This window comes from Sitophilus oryzae, unplaced genomic scaffold, assembly GCF_002938485.1.
Source record: "Sitophilus oryzae breed Bouriz unplaced genomic scaffold, Soryzae_2.0 scaffold_111_pilon_pilon, whole genome shotgun sequence".
Lineage (NCBI taxonomy): Eukaryota > Metazoa > Arthropoda > Insecta > Coleoptera > Curculionidae > Sitophilus > Sitophilus oryzae.
This window is the reverse complement of record NW_022145749.1, coordinates 1,454,215-1,477,451: the sequence shown is the minus strand read 5'-3', so window position 1 is coordinate 1,477,451 and position 23,237 is coordinate 1,454,215. Positions and strand designations below refer to the sequence as shown.

The 23,237-nt window shown below is 32.1% G+C and overlaps 1 protein-coding gene across 2 annotated transcripts in view; it reads right to left on the bottom strand.

The window, feature by feature from the left end:
* Positions 1-23,237, bottom strand: part of LOC115883685 (SPARC-related modular calcium-binding protein 1) — a 142,625-nt gene that overhangs the window by 93,427 nt on the left and 25,961 nt on the right. The gene's annotated exons all lie outside the window — the stretch shown is intronic.

Genomic DNA, 23,237 nt, shown 5'->3' with positions numbered 1-23,237 from the left:
GCTCATGAAATGGAAGGTATAGTTCATCGCAGTCGTCACCAGGCTAGAGGAATTATGTATTTTATATAATAAAATTAAGTAAAAATATTGTAAATTGTTTAACTACGTAAGTGCCGATGACCAGCAAGGACAAGACTAATACCCCAATGCATTTAAGGTCGCTAGTGGAACAAAATCACATGAAGCTGATTTTTGGTTAATATCTAGCTTTGGCCGCCCCGATTAATATACAAAAAGTTTCCACACCTGCGAGGGTGCAAACCACCCCAAAACCACCCCCAAAGGTACATTTTTTTAGTTTTCGTCCATTATCTCGGTTATGGTTCATTTTTTCAAAAAAAGACTAGATGAAATTAAAGCCAATAAGATTATCTACAAATTGATGTGTATAAGTCTATATTTTAATTTACACAGTGGCGTACAGCAAACGTTTAAAGTCGACAAAGTCCATTTTTTTGTACATTTTTTAAAATTTTCGTTATTTATTTCAAAAATGGTTGATTTAAGAAGAGAATCCAGTAAAAATACCTACAAAATGATGTATATAAGTATATATTTAACTTTAACACAGTGGCGTACACTAAAGGTCTTTAAGTTGGTGTTAATATTTTCCATCGTGTAGCGTAAAATTAATAGGTACCTTATATTTAAACAAAGTCTTCTTCGTGGTCATCTTCGTTTTCATCAGTCCGCTTAGGGACGAGAACATTACTACAGGACTGTCCTTGGCATTGCCAACAGAGATTGGAGCAATCTAATCCAGCTTTTCTGCAACTGCGCAATTTTCCACAATCTGTCCTACAGTTGCAGAACACCAATTTTAAAATAAAATCTGGGGCAATGGGCTTATTAACAGTTGTTGGCACCAAAAGCTCCCCCTGTTTTTTTCATCTCCAAGAGGTAGCATCCAATTCAATTCCCAACCATGTCTGAATTTGGTGATACACCGGCAAACTGTGGTTGGATGCAGCGTCGAATGTTGGCGGCAGAGATGTCAAGGAGAAGGTCGAGTTAAGGCTTTGTCGCGCAGTATTGTTGTTGAATTTTACGAACCGTAGTTGATCTAAAGTTTTTATTGATTTACCGGCTCCATATAAATTTAAAAGAAATTCTTCTCCTACAGAAATTAATTCACTTTTGTTGGCATTGGACGTTAAAAAAACTGCCACTTTCCTTTGTAATTCCGGATTTTTTTCTAAAAGCTTATAGGTTGACAACTTTCCCTTTTTATAAATTGCCGAAGTCGTGTCACATCCAGAAATGGCATGGCAAAATAGGATAGAGGTTGTAAGGACACCTATCTGGTTCTACAGGGAACCTATGTGCATGCTTTTATTAAGTTTTGTAGCTTGGCCAGGTCTTAACATAAAGATGTTGTCGGATTTTATTTTAAATAGTAGTAAAACCATTAAGTCAGTGTCTTCTCCAACCAATGTTACTCGAGTTACTGATTTTCCTAATTCTAAAACTTTGCCCACTATAAGTATATCTGCATCACCGTCTGCCTGAAATACTTGAACACCAGCTTCTTTAAGTTTTGAGTCAGCTGTTTAATAAATAACGAGTTATTGTTCTTATTCGAAAAAAATTGTGATTGGTTGATGGTTGCCATAGTGTCTTCCGAAAATTGGATGTCAGCACAAGTATTTTTTTCATACCGACCATAAGAAATACCGACCATAAAAAGGGAAAGTTGTCAACCTATAAGCTTTTAGAAAAAAATCCGGAATTTCAAAGGAAAGTAGCAGTTTTTTTAACGCCAAATGCCAACAAAAGTAAATTAATTTCTGTAGGAGAAGAATTTCTTTTAATTTTATATGGAGCCGGTAAATCAATAAGAACATTAGATCAACTCCGGTTCGTAAAATTCAACAATACTGCACGACAAAGCCTCAACTCGGACTTCTCCTTGGCATCTCTGCCGCCAACATCAGACACTGCATCCAACCACAGTTTGCGGGTGTATCACCAAATTCATACATGGTTGGGGATTGAATTGGATGCACTTGGGTATGGAAAAACCAAACCAAACCAAACAGGGCTTTTGGTGCCAACAACTGTTAATAAGCCCATTACCCATTGCCCCAGATTTTATTTTAAAATTGGTGTAAAACTGTAGGACAGATTGTGGAAAACTGTGCAGTTGCAGAAAAGCTGGATTAGATTGCTCCAATCTCCTCCAATCCAGTCCTGTAGCAATGTTCTCGTCCCTAAGCAGACTGATGAAAACGAGGATGGCCACGAAGAAGACTTTGTTTAAATAAGGTATCTATTAATTTTACGCTACACGATGGAAAATATTAACACCAACATAAAGACCTTTAGTGTACGCCACTGTATTAACTTCTTATATACATCATTTTGTAGGTATTTTTACTGGATTCCATTTTGTTATGTAGTATTTTTTTCTTAAATCAACCATTTTTGAAATAAATAACGACAACTTTAAAAAATGTACGATAAAATGGACTTTATCGACTTTAAACGTTTGGTGCACGCCACTGTATAAATTAAAATATAGACTTATACACATCAATTTGTAGATAATCTTATTGGCTTTAATTTTAATATCTAGTCTTTTTTGAAAAAATCAACCATAACCGAGATAATGGACAAAAACTAAAAAAATGTACCTTTGGGGGTGGTTTGCACCCTCGCAGGGGTGGGGACTTTTTGTATGTTAATCGGGGCGACCAAAGCTAGATATTAACCAAAAATCAGCTTCATGTGATTTTGTTCCACGAGCATCATAGGATCGAAAATAACGGCCCTGGAGTATAATATAAAAGACTATAGAAAAGATAGCGCGGGTAGTCTTGAAGACTACCTTACAGAGAGTCTGACACACTTATTCACTAAGTCTAACACACTTGTTCACTAATTATTTTACTTAATACGAAAAACCCCAAGACTAAGTTGTGAATATTATACAAAAAAAACACTACAACACATGCTTATACTAGTTTCTTTACTGATGATACTTTAATTTCTGTGGCAGGAAAAAAAAATAACTATAGCAAAAACTAACTATAGCAATTAATTAAGATTTAGAGGATTTATTCAATGGTCTAGAACAAAGTGTATGGTTAATGACTCTACAACAAACTGTCAAGAATTTTACCCTCTAGATTTGAGATTATAAAATATGTTAACAGTATAATATATTTGGAAGTAATGTTACACTAATAGTGATCCATCGCAAAAGATTTTCGGTCATATCATTGAGTCTAAAATATAGAGAAAAAATAGATTATTTTAATGGTGTATCAAATTATTTGTCATTATGGTCAAGAACAATAGTACATGGAAGATCAGCGTAGCTAAATGTCGTCAACTCTCGTATTGTATATTCATTGTACATAACTTTTAAATAGTTCTTGATTTTTATCGGTAAGTATTAAAATTGCCGAGGGAGAATTCACTCCAACCGAACAATTCTACAGCGATAGAAACTTTCTAACTGACTAACTTTCTGACATGTTTGTAAAATAGCGGCCTTTTGAATTAATATTGAGAGGCCTTTTGGCAAATCTATCGCTTCCAAATTAGTTTTTAATCTTTTCCTGGCAACACCTTCAACGGAAATTACTACAGGCACAATCTTCACAGAAATTAGATTCCACAAGCGGTTTTAGTTCGAAGGCAAGGTTTTGGTATTTAACAGATTTTTCCTGCTCTACTTTTTGGATGTTATGAAAGAGAGGAATACCAATCTCAATTATAGACGCCACCTTATTGACTTTATCGATTAATACTATGTCTGGCCGATTATATTCCACCGTTCTGTCTGTAATTATAGGACGATCCCAGAATAATACGGTGTCCGTTGACTCTAGAACTGCTGCAGGTGAGTATTTGTAATAGGGCTCAGGATCATTAATAAGTTAAGTTTAATAAGTCCTATTTTTATTATTATTATTATATAATTATGGCCTACTCCCAAGGCGTTAAACGCTATATACGGGAGCTATTATTATTATATTATTATATAATTCAACCATTCTCCCACATTTTTCTTACTCATCCCCCTTGTTGATTACTAGTAACATGCATGATATACAAAAGCTCCAATTACAACAGGATAAAGATATAGTAATTTAAGAAAACTATATCGTCAATGTAGAGATGCCTCTATTGAGAATATGTTGAGGTCAATTGAATTGTATTAAAACTAAAAGAGTTTCGGACTTCCATTGTCTTTATTTGTTTGCTTTCACAACGTTTCGGTCAGAAGTATCACTGACCGTTATCAAGTGTGAACTGTATACTTACTACAGAACTATCAGTTCACACTTGATAACGATCAGTGATGCTTCTGATCGACACGGTGTGTAAGCAAAATAAACAAAAACAACGGAAGTCCGAAACTCTTTTAGTTTTAATACTGAATCATTGTCTACCAAATTGAAAGCAATTGAATTGGCTGAATAAAAAGTGCAAATGTTGTGTTAACTTATAAAATTAAAAGTATATATAATTTTCTTTCAAACTGTCTAAATGGTTACCTAGGAAAGCATTATCAACTTCATGGTTCAAGCTTGCAATACTTTGATAAATACAAGGTCCACACACCATAATAAATCAATCGTGAAGAGAAGCAGGCATGATGAAAACTGTTCGCCTGAAACATGTTTCTCTTTCTGTTTTTGTAAACAAACCTAGTTGTAAATAAAACTAGGTGTAAATCCGCCTTTATTTGTAAAAAGCTTTTTTATCAATAAGAAATTTTTTTGGCGTGTTCCATTTCTGCAATTTTGAAGAATTGACGTATAGACATTTAATTGTAGATTCCTAACTCATTTAATAAATATGTTAGTGTGATGTGCGGTGCTGCAGGCAAGCACATATTTCTATTAAGGTACACCATAAATACAAACTGTGTCCAAAAAGCCCGATTTGCTATTTGTTTTGAAGCCATAAAATTAATAAAAAAATATTAAAGTCGTAAAAAGCTACAAGATTTTTATCGTAATGCCGTTAAAGCTAAATAATATCGTCTTTTCCTTTTAGACATCTTTATTTTACTGATATGGAAACGACTTGCATTTCGGGTTTTATCGTATAAAGTTAACAGTACTTTTATGCCAAGGCGTACCTAAAGAAATTCCTACAATAATAAAAAAAGAATTGTAAGGAAACAAACTGCACAGGGCGGTCGGTTTATATTTCCTTACCAGAACCCAAGGAAACAATATTTTTTCTAAAAAACTGAAGTTTTTTATCATTAAAATATGTAGCTTATAGTAACTTTTACCCTCAAAATTTCATTCGAATAGCTAAAAGCACTTGGAAGAAAATACATAAAAATAAATAAAAAAAAACTTAAAAAAAGATTTTAACCCCTCGTAACTACGAAACAAAGCAGAATCGGACTAATGTTGATATGAAAAATTAATCTTATTTTTACGTGAGGAATCTCCTCTGAAGATATGGCACATGTTCTTTGAAACACCCTGTACATTCAATGATACTACCTAAAACGAACTATGTATAGTTATAAGAAAAAAACCTATTATGTTGGTTTCCAATATTGTTACCTATTAACAGACAAAGTTAATATTATTGTAATGGGATGGAATTTAAAGAATGTGGTATAAGGAATAGTAGATAATTAAATAGAAATAATAAACATGGCTCTATAATTATTTTCTATCAATTTATCGATTGTGTTAAATAAAATTTAAACAATCTCGTAAATTCCAATCGTTTATGGCTCTTTTATATACCGATCGATAAAACTAATACGACTCAATTATTTTTAACAGTAGATTGTTAGTAGAACTTGAAATGAAAGACAGAATAGCTTCAGAAAGGAATGAATTTGCCATTGTACCTTTGAAAAAATGTTTTTGCAACTGCTTGGTAATGAAATTCAATATAACTTTGACTACCCTCTCCTTCTAATCTTTTAAGTTCTGTTAGCGCATATTAAAACCATAATCTTCAAGAGTAAGTGTCAGTTCCTTCACAGGTATATCTGCTCTGTCAAAATTATAGATTTTTTGTAAACAAAAGTTTGTGAACTACTTTCAAAAACTGACTGGGCTAACCCTAAATCATTTAGCCCTATTAGTCTCATATCGTTCATACTAAAAACGATGGAGAAAGTAGTGGACAACCATACTGCAGTAAATCATCTAAAGGTTAAACCACCATACATAAAACTCGTTAAACCACTGCACGATAGTCAGCATTCATATAGAGCGGGCAGAAACTGCACTGTACCAGTTAACCGACTAATACAGGCAAGCCTGGATAGCAAAAACACAGCAATTTGTGCCTTATTGGACATTGCAGGGGCGTTTGACAATATACCTCACAAGGTTGTCAAGCGATCTCTTGAAACAAGAGGGGTGAACAATACGATAATTCGCCGGTTTTGGAAAAATGCTCTCAACACGGAGAACAGAGGCTGAGATAGGTACTTACCACAAACTGAATCTGATCAACTCAGATCACTAATTTTATTGATTGTGATAAACACTGATGAAAAACTGATAGCTCAGTAGCCATCAATTCGAAGTTGGTCAAAGAATTCCTAGAGAAGCTCAACAAATTAGGCAAGGAAAATAAAGTCCTCCTAGTCTGGGTGCCCGCTCACCAAGGGACAGAAGGCAATGAAAAAGCAAATGATCTAGCTAGAAAAGGAGCGAACACTCCCACTAACTGGACCAGAACCGTTCTGTTTTCCAAGCTGAAATCAACTAACAGCGGAACTGAAGAACCTGTAAGATTCCAAACAACGGTCTAAGACACTCGAAAAAGTTCCTCAGAACTTACGACTGAGAAAAATCCTTGATTTAAGTGAAAACAGTCTTCGGATTGTCACGGGGCTTCTAACAGGACACTGTCTCCTCAACGAACACCTCAGGAGGCTGAAGCTCAGAAACAACGGCGAATTGAGATTCTGTAGGTTCTGTGAAAAACACCTTATCACTGAGTGCGCCGAGACGACGACTGTTCGTGCCATGTTTGGTACGGCTATGTCGAGGATGGAGAGCTGGCCTCTGGGGAGCCGTCTTAGATACTGGCTTTTGTTAAAGTCCAGAGACTGTATGACGAGTTATAACTCATTATAACTCAAGAAAGGGACACCATAGACATGTAAGGTCGCGGTGATTAACTCCCCTCCTAAACATTCTACATTCCCAACTGCCTTCAAAGACTTTTAAATTAGAATTAGTATTCGCAAAGTCAGTTATCTATGGTTTTTACTAACAGCTCACAAATGTATGTTATGGTTTTACTTAGTTACCATGTCAACCAAATTTTCAATGCTTTGCTGGCGTCTTAGAAGAAAATAACCATTGGAAAAAATCAAAAAATATAATTTTAAAATGATTTCAGGCAATTCTAAATGAATTTCATAATTAATTGGTTTACTACACGTAACTTATATATAGCTACTTATTATTGAAAAGATATTCTCTTACTACCACACGCTATACAGCTATTTTACAGTCTTTTTCTAGAATTCGCAATATTTTCACTTAAAAGTTCTGACACAATATCTTTCTAGATTTACTACATCTGAACAAAACTAACTGCACAATAAATAATAAATAACATAAAATAAGGTAAAACACCAAACAACACTGTCGAAAATTAATCCTTTTCTGTGGACATGGATAGCATTATACTTTTTCCTTAATATTTTTATTCAAAGTTAAAAATAAAGAAGAAAACTGTCTACTAAGTTAAATCAGCCCTTACTTGCAATTAAATGGGACACACTGTACATTCACGAATTTAGATCACTTTATTATTCAATGTAAATTAAACATTATTTTTTTATCGCAAAACTAAAATACGATAATATACGATAGTAGACGATTTATAATACAAATTAACATAAATGATTAGGTACTCAAGATTGAAATATTAACTTTTTCACATACCCGAGCGTTACAAAAATTAACAGCTAAACGTGATAGGCCAAGTCGACTGTAGACATTTATGAATATTATTATTCAAATTAAATTTTATATTTTATAAGAAACTAAATAATGTAAGATTTATCTGCAAAAGAAAATTAAACTGCAAAATAATATTATCATTCACTAAGAACTACAGGGATACGCAATACGCATATACGGGCTGGAGCAAAATTTGCAATGTAAAATTATAGTACGCTATCTTTTTGGTCCCAAAAAAGGGGGAGGACAGATACAATAATTTTAGCGATTTTTCACAGATTGGTTTGTAGTGAAATCTGTATAAATTTTATTACAATGACGATTTGTTCAGCTTGCAGGTATAAAGTCCGCGGGGAGAAGAAATATCCAAGAATCAGTAGCGTGTGGTGGATAAAAGGGCGGAGGGGGCGAAGACCTTAAGGGGCGCTTTTTATTTGATCCTTTATTGATCACAATAAAGGATCAAATAAATTACACTACATGAAAACTTTTATTTTTTTTTAATTATAAATTTGTTTATTAAAAAAGTTAATATACAAAACAGTTATTTCAAAGATGCAAGCGTCTTGTTTTAACCGATTTAAAATAATCAATTCTTTTGTCTAAATTTAGATCCTGGGCTGTGTCTGCTTCAATACTGAGAAGTGATAAATAATTGGTTCTATCTTGTGTGCTGGTGCACCTCTGGTAATTACTAATTCTTCCTAATCTACTGAAAGATCGTTCTGCACCAGCACTGTTGGTGGCTATAGTGTAAAAATCCTCAGTAATGCACATAAAGATGGATGTGAAGACTCTAAGTCATTGGAAATTAAAAATGATAAATATTCGTCAGGTGCAAGTTTGTTGTCATCAGCATGAATTTCTTCAAATAAACTGCAAAAATGTTTATATTCCTCAACTAAAGAAGGTTTAACATCCGCTTGGTACAATATCTCTAGGTCCATAATCCCTCCGTCCATATCCAATAAACAATTACATTTTTGGCATATATTAAGGAAGTCTTCAAACCGATTCTCTAGCGTACCAGTTAAAATGTCTAAAGTACCATAAAACACTGACATATTGAATTTATCTTCCGCACCAGAGATCAGAATTTTGATGTAGGTAATCATTCTGGATTTCATTATGATTTTTTTTATTCTTCTTTGTCTTTTTGTGGAAAATGATGTTGACGTATTGCATTTATTTGCCAAAATAGTAGCCTGTTTTTTAAAATTTTCAAAATATTTTTCACTTCTTAACGATTTGAGATCTTTAGTTACCGCAGTAATCATACGAGCAGCTGTACATAAGTTGATATTAACCTTTTGCAAGTGATTGGACAATATAACATTAATTCTATTCAGCCCTTCATTATAATCGATTATATTTCGGTCGGTGATTCCCCGAATTTATTCCCATCGCGAATCGCGACTGCTTCTTCTTTGGCGGCGCCGGCGCCGGCGCAACCTTATATCTAGCCATTGTGTTTCTATTTATAGACAATGGTCTAGCGGTAGCATAGTTTCAAACCCATATGAAAATTTTCGTACGTATAGACCTACTTCATTAGAGATTTAAATTATTAAATATAAGTAAACATTAAAAAACAAAACTAAAATGTGAGAAATATATGTCATTTTTTTATCTTGAAGAGAGCTAAGAGCAGGGTAGGGCCACAAGTATGGCACCGTTTGTTTGTGCGTTAAATTTAGTTTTTCTATTTATTTATTGCCAGAGGTGCTAAGCGCATAGGGGTGGAGGGGACGTTCGCCCCCCCCTTGCCCCCTATACGGCACGCCACTGCCAAGAATTACGTTTCTAGGTACATAAACAAATAATTAATTTTCATAATTTTATTTTGTATTGAATTTTGAGTCAATACATTTTTATTTGTTTTTATTTCACTAATGCATTCATAATATCACAAAGAAAAAAACATGTATTAGAGGTTCGCAAAGATGCAGACTGAACTTGTCTGTATCTTTCGGATTGTCTACCAATTGTTGAAAGTTGAAATGCACTCGGATATGCCTGATATAACGGGACGTTTTTATAGCCATTGTCCATGCGGGTGCAACCGCGGTATAACGTAGATATGGTTGAATTGTACAACCAGCATATGGATTTGCCTGGTCCCATTTACAAATTATTTTATCAGCTAAAAAATTAAATAATCTAAACAAATCAAACTCAGAAAACAATCTCAAAACTAAAAACCATGGAATAATAAAATTTAAAAATATTATTTGCAAATCAATACAAATTGCAATTTTTATTGAATTCTGCATTTTTGTATTAACCCTCTGACACGTACACAACTTGTAACAATTTTGTTCGTGGTGTTATTGGTCCTTGTATTCCTTGAATTTTATACATTATACAAGGTGAGTCTTAAATAAGTGTAAATATTTTAAGTGGTTATATTTCGACCCTAGAAACACGATTTTGAGGTTTCCTCCAGAAAAAAGATTTTTTTTAGTTTTTAGTTAAAAACCATAATTTGTTGATAATATGGCAACATAGACAATGCACAATTTACAAGAAAGAAAATCCAGAAAAGATTCCGTAGGTGTGGAAATTTTAGCAAAAAATATTTTTTTCTTGGAAAACGATTTTTTAATAGATGTATAAAAACGGTCTTATTCGACCTATCATAATCTGTCCACTATTTTTGGTCTGATGCATTTTGATATCTAATATAAAGTATATTCACACTGATAAGTCTGATACAAGATGATTTATTACCACTGCGTATAGTAAGAGATGACATTTGACCTTCTTGACTTTTAGCTTCCAAATAATTAATTCCAATGCGTTAAATTTGTGTTTTTAATGATCATTTAAACTAGTAACCAGCCTGGCAGCAGTGTCAGATAAATAATGATACAACTCTCCTTACATAAAGCCACTGAATCTATAAACATCATCTACTACAACATAAATGCAAATGACTTGTTGATTTTGGGGGTTAAGGTGGCGCGTGTATTAAGCAGAAAAATTGAAGTACTGAAAAAGTTAATTACGCGTAAACTCACACAAATGAGACAAAAATGATCTTAAAAATAAAATACATTTAAAGATTTTTCTCCACTTTTTTAATTAAAGATTTGTACGTTTTTATCTATTGGCATATACAGGTTGGTCCGAACTCTATTCCGGAAACTTCAGCAGCATAATCTGCAAATAAAAATAAGTAAAAAAGTTTGTATAAATATATATCCTAAAATGCTTAGTTTCGGAGATACAGGGTGTAGAAGTTTCATTTTTATTTCGATTTTTTCCAAATAATTTCTGAAGTAATGTCAATATTTCAATGAAAATTGTGTAATTTTTTAACTGGTTTGAAGAGTAATAACTTTTCGTTCGTACCTGTATAAAACTATAGTGTAAAAAATTTACATTTACGATGTTTTTTTACGTAAAAAAGGTCTCTTGACGCTGAATCGCTACGAGTAATGGTTCCCGAGATATTTGGAATCGAAATTATCAATACCTATCATCATTGACATAAATTAAACATGTTGATTAAATAATTATTAGACTGAAATCATAAAGTTCAAATGTTTTTGTGCCAAAAGTTCAACAAAAACTGTTTAATCATCATTTTCTTGCAGAAAAATTTATGATTAATTTAAAAAAAAATAAAAAAATTTCCAAATTTATTATTTCAGTTAAATATCTATCTACTCAACGTGTTTATTTCTTGTCAATACAACATGTATTGACCATTTCCATTATAAATAACTTGAGAACAGTTACTCGTAGCGATTTTTACCAAGACATATTTTTAACGTAAAAAATCTCGGAAATGTATATTTTTTCACTCAGTAGTTTTATACAGGTACGGACAAAAAGTTTTTACTCTTCAAAACAGTTAAAACACTGGTAGGTGGCGCCCCAACAAATAGGAGTCATATTGACACCAAAATCAAATTTCTCATATCAAAAAACTCCCAGACACCAATTTTCATCCAAATATTGACGTTACTAAAAATGAAACTTCCACAACCTGTATCTCCGAAACTAAGCATTTTAGGACATACATTTATACCAACTTTTTTACTTATTTTTATCTGCAGAATATGCTGCCGAAGTTTATTTCTTTCTGTATCAATAACTTCATTCAGAAAAATACTTCTTGTTAACATCTACACTGAAAAAAATATTGTTCATAATATTAATGAACATTTATTATTAACTGTTGTTTCATTGGCACAATGATATTTTTCATTATATTAATGATTTGTTAATCATAGATCAATGCCTGATTTATTAATAGTATGAATCTAATTTCATCAATATAATGAAAATCTGGTTATTAAATTAATGTAAGATTTTCATTAATATAAAGGACGCGTTCACATTGTCCCAATGAATGCGTTCTTTATTTCAATGCTGACACTTTAATGAACACATATTCATTATATTAATGTACTAAATCATTGATTAATGAGTTGTACATTGTGACAATGAACAATGTTATTAATACAAGGAACACACTACATTATATTAATGTACGCGGTTGATCGGTTACTTTGGCACTTTAATAACGTCTGTGTGGTTGTGTTTCAAAGGGTTGTGTTATTCATTAAGGCTTTAGTTTCATTAGAGCGGTAAGTTTCTCTTCAATATTTTAAATAAAAGTCCTATCGTATTGTAGTTAATTTGTTGTGTTCAAATCAAATTCCACTGTGTGAGATCTCTGGTGCGGATATTTATTAAAACAGCAGTTTTCAAATATTTTTCAGAAGATAAAAAACAAGAAGAAGAAAAACATAGTAACAAGTCGACGCATGAACCTGATTATGGTAAATTCGAATGTTCTTTTAATATTTGGAATTTTAATTATTTTGATATACGTCGCTTTTAGAACCGGAACAAGATGCTGAGACCTGCTTTCAAGCCCTCAAATTCGACAATTTAACATCGGACCCACTTGATGCGACTTGGAAGACCTGTTGCAAATTCGTCTAGACGTTATCAAGTCTAACGATACAGCTAGTATAATGAAGAAATGATCTTTTTTAAGTCTTTTTATAGAAATCCCTCAGGATATCGACTGGTAAATTAATTTTCTTATTATAATTTACTCTAAAATTAATAATAACGTTACTATTCTCTTCGTCGATTCGATTTGTTTTTTAATTTTTAACTTGTATATGCCATATCAAGTTTGAATAAATTATTATTAGTTTATTGCACTTGTTTTTTATTGCCCTAATGGAAAAATTTACTGTGCTCGTAAGTAAGTCGGCACTATTGGAAATTTTGTTACCTTTGTTGCTAAGGGTTTGTTCAAATGAAAATCTATTTATAGGTATTTTAGGTAGTTGGCTATGAAATGGCTATCAATGACAGCGATCTTCATCATCGATTATACTGTATAACAAGAGTTACTAATAGTGTCGACTTTTAAATGTATAACTAAACTGGTTATGAAATTATTTCATTGTACTAATGATACGGTTCATTAATATAAGGATTTAGGTACATTATATTAATGAAAATTGTACCAATGAATGTGTTCATCAAATTAATGAACACTGTTCATTGATTTAATGAACTATAATATTATTATATGTTCATAGAGTTAATGAATTACTTTTCATTGTGCCAATGAAATCGTTCATCGGCTGAAAATTAATGATTTAATTCATCATATTAATGAACTTTTTCATTATATTTATGTCGACTTTTGGTTCAGTGTAACTTAGTAATTAATAAAAAGTTTAATTAGAAACTCAATCCCTGTTTAAATTGAACCGAGCTTAAGAGGCTCATAAAACACATCGTTGTCCCTTCATATCAAATTGTTTAATTCAAAATTTAGGTAACTCTTTGGGAGAAATATTTACACGGCACAGTAGAGATAAATTAATAAATTTACCTATCCTAATTTGTTTGTTTAGATTATGGTTAATCATTCAAAGCATATAGCATATTGAAGAAACCAAATTTTCTTCTCTAATTCTTTGATATGTATTTGAGGGGAACATCTTTTCAGGATAGTAATTTTGTCTAACAGATATACCGGATTGTTACTTTTCACCCTGTATGCGTACAAAATACTTGCATACAGAAGGAGCGTAACACATAAATTGCATAATGCATTCTGCAAATTTTGCATTTATATATAATTGCATATGTACACATTGTGTTAGTCATAACAACAATATTTTCCATCTATTTTCTAAAAAGTGGTTTAAATAATTATCACACTTAAACAAATAAACACAAATAACATGGATGATAGTATATTTTTTAGTATAAGTTAATAAAATGACAACTATGTTGAATAGAACTATTAGATAATAACTATTATTAAATGAACTCACCCAATAGAAAGGCTGAAATAAGTGCAAAATTTTAATTAAAAAAAAATGTTTGGCATATTTTTTTAATTTTTAGTTAAAAAACATAATAATATCTTGGTAACATGGCAACATAAGTAGAAATTTACAAGAAAAAATCCAAAAAAAGATCGAGTAGTTCTCAAAATTTGAGAAAAAAATTTATTTTTTTAATTGTCAAAGTAAAATAACTCGGATATTTTGGACCTATTTGGAAAACGATATAACGGATATGTCGTGAGTAAGGCTAGCTTTAAACACTCAATTAAATAGGAAAAACATCATATATACAGGGCAGTTCAAAAATAGAGGAAGCCAAGTCTTTTTTTTTCTAAGTCAAAAATTTTCTCTTAAATTTCTCCAATGGAGGAATGGTGAGAATATAAGAATTGTGCACTTTTTTGATTCAGACCATTCTTCCTTGTTTTTAAAAACCAAGTGGTGGAACAAAGTCAAACATTTGTAATTCCAAATGTTAATGTCTCTGTTTTGAGTTAGCCTATGTTCAAATGGTTTCTATATCTTCTATAGGTATTACAATTTATTTTGAAGTTATGGCATAGAATAGGTACATATCTCTGTTCAGAGTTTGGACGCTAAGAGGCAAGTAAAAAAATCTACTTAAATTTCGTCTTTAGGACATATCTCTGGACTGACTATTTTTAATACCACTTTTTTATATTATTGAGATTTTTAACTAACCACTCACATTCTATTTTTCCTTAAGTCAAGACTACGCAGCCCAGGCCTTGAGGACTGTGCTTGCGACACACCTACAATTGTTCCTAATGTACATGAGGAGGCTAGCCGGTCTACGCAGGCCGATCTACGCAGTTACTCAAGATGAATTTACGAATAGGATTTCGTGGATTTTATAGTAGAGTGTCCTATTTTCATGTTCATTTTATAGGGTTTCTCGTTTATGAGTAGAGATGCAAAAAAAATCACATCACTGTGCTACCTTTTTAAACTAAGTAAATATAATAAAACTAAAGAACCCAAGTAAACGACGTCAGACTTTGTGCAAATTTAGGTCGGGTGCTGGTGATACGACCGGTGACGTCGCTTTCCTATTAGAAGCGACGTCGTTGGATCCGAGTCGGTAAATCCAACGATCTCTGTCGACGTACAAAATAACAACGTACCATTTTTATTAATTTCCCAACGTCGTTCCCACGTTGGCTTGCACGACGTACATATATTTGAACTAGCCCGACGTCTACCCGTTGTTCGAATAGGATACGTCTCACTGATAATCCCTAAAGTAACGTCCAATTATATTTTGTTGTATTTTATGTTCATATTTATAACCTAATTTACGTATCTCTATTTACGTCCGTAAATACAACCCATTAAGTAGCATTTGCGACCTAATGAACATCATGAACATAACCTAATAAAAAGTTTTTGTAAACAAACTTAATTTTTTTATTATGCCTAAAAAAACACTAAAAAGGCATTTAGACATTCATCTACATTTTACAGAAAGAGGTCGAGACTTTTGCAAAATAATAATAGTAGTAGTGATGTCTTGTCTCCACCCATAAATGCTTTTTATCCGGAAGAGATGCTACATTACTCTGGTGCACCTTAATTTCATTTTTTAGATTAGGAAACTAGCAGACCCCATGGACCCCATCCTCCTCCCACATGTGAGGTTAGGCTTAAAAAAGTGGCTGCCCATTTTTTTTTTAAGGAGAAAACAAAAACTAAAATATAGTTGCACAAATCCACAAATCACTGATACGCAAAGTGAGGTTACGTGGAATTATATACGTCATAATACGATTGCTGGTCGTCCGGTTTGATGACTTCGGTCGTGTGAGACGACTAATGTTGGAAACCCGGTCGGAATTGGTATATTGTTAGTTCATATTAAGTCGGACATAGAAATCCAAATTTTTAGTGACTGAAATCCAACGTAATATGACGTTGGTAATTGGTAGAATTACATTACCTATTAGGTACCGATGTCGACAGATACCGACGTCGAGGCGACCCGAATCTGTATTCCCCATTTAGGTGCAAATAACGGTCGTCAGGCGGTTGAACCGACGTTGGTACCCGACGTCGGGTTTATTGAACGCGACGTATACCCGACGTTAGATAACGTCCAAATGCTACTTGGGAATCTATGCACAGATTTAACACTAAGTTAGCCGGGTCATTTAGAAAATTATAAAAGTATTACAAAAATACGAAATTCTTAAAATCAGCAAATAATTTTTTAACATAGGATAGTAGTTGTAATACATATTACATTCTACCGTATGATCGAAAAAAAGGCGTTCAGTTTGCTTAGAAATGAACATCAATGACATTCCCCATATAATTTTACATATAAAATGATCATATGGTACTATTGTACATGACATCAAATACATTTTCTCCTTTTGGGGAGGGAATCTCATCTGGACAGTGATATATACTTAGATCAGAAAATTTATGTATCCAAAAAATATGCATGGTATTTCCGGTTACTTACGAAAACTTTTTTTTATATTTAATCTTTTGTATATAATTGTTTATTCTAGTTCATTTTCTCGGTTATTAGTCAATACTACAATGCAATAATTGTTGCATTTAATTGATATTCTAATCTATAGGATTCATAAATAAATAATTTTATTTTAGTGTTATGTGGTATTTTACTGAAAAACGGTCTTTATATCATAGTGCATTCATATGGTATGAACTCATTTTACCAAGATATGATTAAAATATTATTTTTTGCATATATTCCAGATTAAAAATACACTAAAAATAGATTTACTAATTACTATTGCAATGTCTTAACGCCTCAAGAATATTTATTAGAACATAATAAACATATAGGTGTAGTAATGAGGTTTTAGCTCGTTGTTTTCAGTTAATTACCCCGATTCATTAAACAGAAATATTTGTAAATTGAAATGGTGGATTCTGAAAAGCGACGTGACACATTATGCAATATTAATTAGAGTTGAAACGACTTCCTTCTTTAATTATCTAATTTGCTAATTTAAAATTAATATACACAGAAATGAAACCAGTAACACTACCAAACGTGTTTTGTCGCTAAGTATATGACAAATATTTTATTAAAACTAACGATATTTCTTTTTATATTGATGTATTTGGTTAATTCTCTATAATATAGTATTTAATTAAGGTCTGCAAAACTAATTTTAATGATTGCTATTTTTTAACTAAATAAAATTGTGATACAATAAATGCCAGAAATTACTGAACGTGAATAATTACTAGTAAAAGCTTACATTCGGTGATATACAAACTTTATGGTTGATTGGCGAAATAAGAAGATGCACAACCTTATGGGCGATTTCGTAGCACAAAACCTACCCGAGATATAGCTGGCGTTACCGTCAGCCTGTCCGAGATTTAGTTTAGCTGTGCGCTGCTGCGCACTGATAAGAAATACTGTACCGTAGTTCTGCTTTCAGTCGACAGAGTGAGTGGTTGCCGGAGTGAGTGCTGCCAGAACTACTAATTAATCCGTAGATTTACAGATTTCTATCATTAAACAATTTAACATAATATTATATGATTAAACAAAGAACGGCGACGGAGTTGGCTTGGAAATGAAGATCGCTTTTATTTCATATGAAAAATATTATGGTAAAAGTTGAATCGTCATTTCCAAGCCAACTATTCTAGTTACCTACTATTCGTTACCTATAAAAGAATTTATATTTTTGTTGTATATTGATGTTTAGCACGAATAAGAATAATAAAGAAAATAAGTGTTTTATGCGTTGGTCGCAGCACGATTGGTGTCTCCACCGTACAGCACTTGAGACATAAGGGGAAATTAAATCAGCCTTTTCACCAATTCGGCCATTATGTTGCGTATCTTTCCAATTCTTTCAATCCACGATATCTTTCACTAAAGCTTACTAATGGAGCTAGCATTCAAATATATTTTGCTTTTAGACTATCTTATAGCAGTTCTCCGTAACTTATTAACCTATTAGGAAATACTAAATGTTGAATGAATAATAATGAACTTTATTTATTTATTACAATGTGCTTCTCATATATTACCTAAAGAAGCTATAATAAATTCGCGAAACATAGTGAAACAAAATATAGTTTTCCTTAGAACGGTATATACAATCAGTCGGTAGTCCGATCAGTCGTACGTGGCATTTCATAGGTCGCACATCATAGTACGCACGGGTTTTGTTGCTTGGAATTTTGCATAATTTCCTTTTTAAACGCATATCGTATAACAAATTAGTGATCGTTATTAACATTCATTTGTCATTTTTTATGGACAAATTTTAGGATATGTGGATTCTTTAAAGGCGTTTCTGAAAAATTGAGAGCATTTATTTGCTATATTTGAAGGTAAGAGACCTAATGCACCTGTTTAGATAATGCGTGCAGGACTATAGATAGAATAACAATATAGGTATATCGATTTTTTTATGCAAATAATTACAAAAATTTTAGAATTTCAAGTCGTCGTATTAAAAAATTCAAAATGTGACCAAAGCTTATAATTTTAATAATTTGTTTGCTTTACTTTGATTAATCGTGATGTAACATTTTTTTGTAATTTGTAGAGTAATGAACCACCCCAAAAGATACCAAGGAGTGAAGAAGCAGAAATAACTACTATAGAGGAAAATAATATCACTTTACTTACTACAGACCAGGAAATTCTAAATTTATCAGAAAATAATATACCTCGTAATATGCTTGTATAGGCATGCCCGTATATGATGTATAGACTTCTCTTAGATCAAAATAAATTTTAGTTGAGTCAATAGTATTCGCTATTGGTTTAAGAAAAGTGTCTCTTTAATCAAGAAATGTCCCTTTTCAATCAAGAATTTTTGCATGAATCAAAGAGACTATTGTTCTTGTAGCAAGAACTTCTTTGCATATTAATTTTGGGTCAAGAGTGAAATACTTTGGACAGATAGATTCTTCTTATTCTCTAAAGTAATTTTAAAGCTTATGAAAAGATAGTTAATGCTTTGGGCAAAGAAACGTCGTTCTTGGCCCTATTGAAAAGCGCCAATCTTTTGGGTGAAAGTCATATTCATTTCGACTGACAGATCCTTTTTTTCAGTGCAATACCCACAAATTTTGCTACACTAGTATAGATAGTACTACACTTTCTATACTGGTATAGAAAAATTCTAATACTAATAATTCAAATACTGGGAACAATACAATATCATATATAATAGTATTTTTCAATTATTACTGTCCTCCATTCACGAATTTAAAATTCCAGATCTTTAAGCCTGGGCTACCCGAGAACGGTTCTGAAAGGAGCTGTGCGCGATAGACTGGTGCCTAAACATGTCAATTGTCAAGTTGAAAACATTGTCAAATTTGAAAAACTTAATCCCAAAGGATGTTATAAGATGGATAAAGTGGGTATTAGTTTCTCCATATCTCCATAATTTTTCAATCGGGAACCAAAAAAAGTCGTCAACCGTCAATCTTTATACTTAACTTCACTAAAATAGCTGGGAAGTCCGAGCACTAATAATATATAGGAATAATTCTGAACTATATGACTCAATTGAATGGAGGTAGAGTACCGAGTTCTTGAACAGTTCAGAGCTGCACAACTGCGTGAATGGAGGACAGTAAATGTTGAAAATCATCTCCACCTTATGTAAATAAAAGTGCAATAACTTGGTCATAACATATATACGGTATAGACACTTAAATAAAGCCATAAATTACATAACCCTGATTTAATGATATGCTTCAGAATCATAAATATGCATCCATCTATGGATTTATGCAAAGATGCCATAAACCATCGACAGTAGGTATTACTCTAAAATTATTTCGACGTCGTTTAGTTAATATTGTAATGGTCCGGGTTCATTTTCAACGCCCCAAAGGCACTGCACTCCTCTTTATGCATTCCCATTTTCATTGAATTCCATCTACCTGTATGTTATTATCGTAAAAAGGCTTTTAATTGCTTTAAAACCGGTCTGTCGCTCTTTTCCCATTCCGCCACTATTTACAAACGCGTCTGTAAATTCGAAATTTCGGATTGTGGACGGTATGAATATGAATAGGCTCCAGGGTTGGACTTGCAATAAAGCAATATTTCTTGTTAGAAAACTTACTATTAAAGTTCGCGAATGTAGAATATTCTACATCTGATATTAAAATCAATAAAGATAGTGATTAAAAACAGTGATATACAGGGTCCGGCGTCCGGCAATAGTGCGTCGGGCATTCTAGAATAAAAAACTTGGGAATTTTATTTAAGTGTAAACCTAAAGTATGTACAAGGATGTATTTCAGGAAAATATTTTAACTTCTACAGGGTGGCTCAAAAAAGTGTGGGTGGATAGGGATGATTTTTTTCAATGGAACAGCCTGTATATTATGCATTTTTGGCTTCCTTTCAGATCACTTTACATAATCCTAAGATATGAATAAATACATTTCGATAGTTTCAGAGATATTAATAAATAAATAAAAAATTTATATATTTCAACCTTCATTAAAAAAAAAATATTAAAAATACAAGAACTGTCCTGAAATCAAAACAATATTAAGTATTTACTTTAGATGGTATATACTTAACTTTGCTATAAATATCGTAATCTTAAATCATACAGGATGTTCAAAATTCTACGCCAAACTTTCTAAAATATAAAATAATTTTCCTTTGCTTTTTTAAATGGAACACTCTGTACATTATTTTTTTATTAGATGGAGAATTAAAATGAACATTTTTGTATTGAAAGTATTTCAAAATTTTTAATGGTTTCGCAGATACACGCAGTATTATTTCATATGGCTTCTCTCAATAGTAAAATACGAGAGAAAAATCATTGGGTGGCTTTGATAAAAATTTAAAATGGAAAATGCTATATGAAATATAAAACCGCGAATATCTGCGAAACCGTTAAAAATTTTGAAATACTCTAAATATAAAAAATGATCATTTTTTAATTCTCCATCTATTAAAAAATAATATACAGGGTGTTCCATTTAAAAAACGAAGCAATTATTTCATATTTTAGAAAATTTATGTAAAAATTTTGAACCTCCTGTATGATATACGATTACTATATTTAGAGCAAAAGTAAGTACAGACGATTTAAAGTAAATATCTAATATAGTTTTGATTTCAGGACAGTTCTTGTATTTTTAATAAATTGTTTAAGAAAGGCTGAAAAATATATATTTTTTTATTTATTTATTAATATTTCTGAAACTATAGAATTATATTTACTCATATCTTAGGATTATGTAAAGTGATCTGAAAAGAAGCCCAAAATGCAATAATATACAGAGTGTTCCATTTAAAAAATCATCCCGATCCACTCACACTTTTTGAGTCAAATTCGTATAGAAGTTAAAATATTTTCCTGGAATACATCCTAGAACATACTTTAGATTTGCACTTAAACAAAATTTAAGTTTGTTATTCTAGGATTTGTTATTCTACCGATGCCCGACGTACTATTGTTGATCTCTGTACAAATAGAATTATTTTATAATCATTTGTTAATTAAGCTGAACAGAAAGAAGCTACTGAAAATCTGGATATATTAGCATTAAAGCCAAAAGCTTTCCAAAATTAATATATTTGTTTATTGTAATCCACTGATACAAAGTTCTCAGTCATTCAACTCGCTGGGCTTAAACCCATCCCTGGCTACTTGACGTAATAAAAATATTTAAGAGAGTCATAGTACAAGTGTTATTAATTAGTTTTAGTAATTTACGATAGACGAATTAAGCGTGGCCTGTTGACAGAAAAGATTAAGAAGTAAGAATAATATAATGTAGTAGGTACTTAAATTACTTCTATTATAAATTATAATACACTTAAGAAATGGTTAGTACCTAATTTGATACTACTTTGATACTAATTTTGTAGGGTACAACATTATAATACCATCATATCAATACTAATATTGTAGGATATACATTATAATACCATCATATCAATACTAATATTGTAGGATATACATTATAATACCGTCATATCAATACTAATATAGTAGGATGTAGGATATACTCTCAAACTGAAAGACGTTATCTTTCAAACGTCAACCCCCGATGTAAACACAACGTAGGCAGAATATTTAATATTACAACGTAGATAGTAGACACGGTGTAGGCATATACATATAACTAAAATATACTCAGGGTTCCCTATTTAACCCCGTGTGCAGTTTCTGTGCTGCAAGAGAAAGGCAACATAACCCAGCTCCCTATTAATACTGCATAAGTCTATTTCACCCGGATATCGATTGAACTGCGATTGCGCCAAACCCCGATTGATTGTTGTTTTAGTTTTGTTTGGATTATTTTTTTCTTTGTGCGCGTAAAAGAGTGATTTTGTTTAGTTTATAGTTTCCAACTATTTTTTGATATTTTTCCAACTCTATGATAATGTGTTATAAATAATAAAAATATAAATAAAATTGAAGGTTAGGTGAAATGTCAGTCAGCCACTTCCCTTTAAAAACACCGACCAATGAAAACTTCTTCAGGTAAGGCATGTGCAGTTAAATGAATATCCGGGTGAAATAGACTTATGCAGAATGCCATATTTTTCTTTCACTGTTTGGGCTTCATTATTTGGAGATTATAGGCTGAGTATATTTTAGTTATATTTATATGGGTGTAGGCACATCTTTGGCACGACGCCGACGTTGTGTTTACATCGGGGGTTGACGTTTGACAGATGACGTTCGGCTTTTGACAAATGACGTTTGACGTCACCATACCCCCAACGCCTGACGTCCACCCTTGTGGATACTTTATGTTATGCTATATGAAAGAATAATAATACCTTTAGTAATCCAAGTATGGAATTTTTCACAATATGGCATATAATCACTTATAAAATAATGCTGGCAAAATGCTCTAGTATATTTATATAAGCTCACTAGTTTTAGAATTTAGATTAGTTCAAAATCCGACCGAAACGTCGTGTAGTAATACTACTAACTAAATTCCTACTACTATTACTGCCATT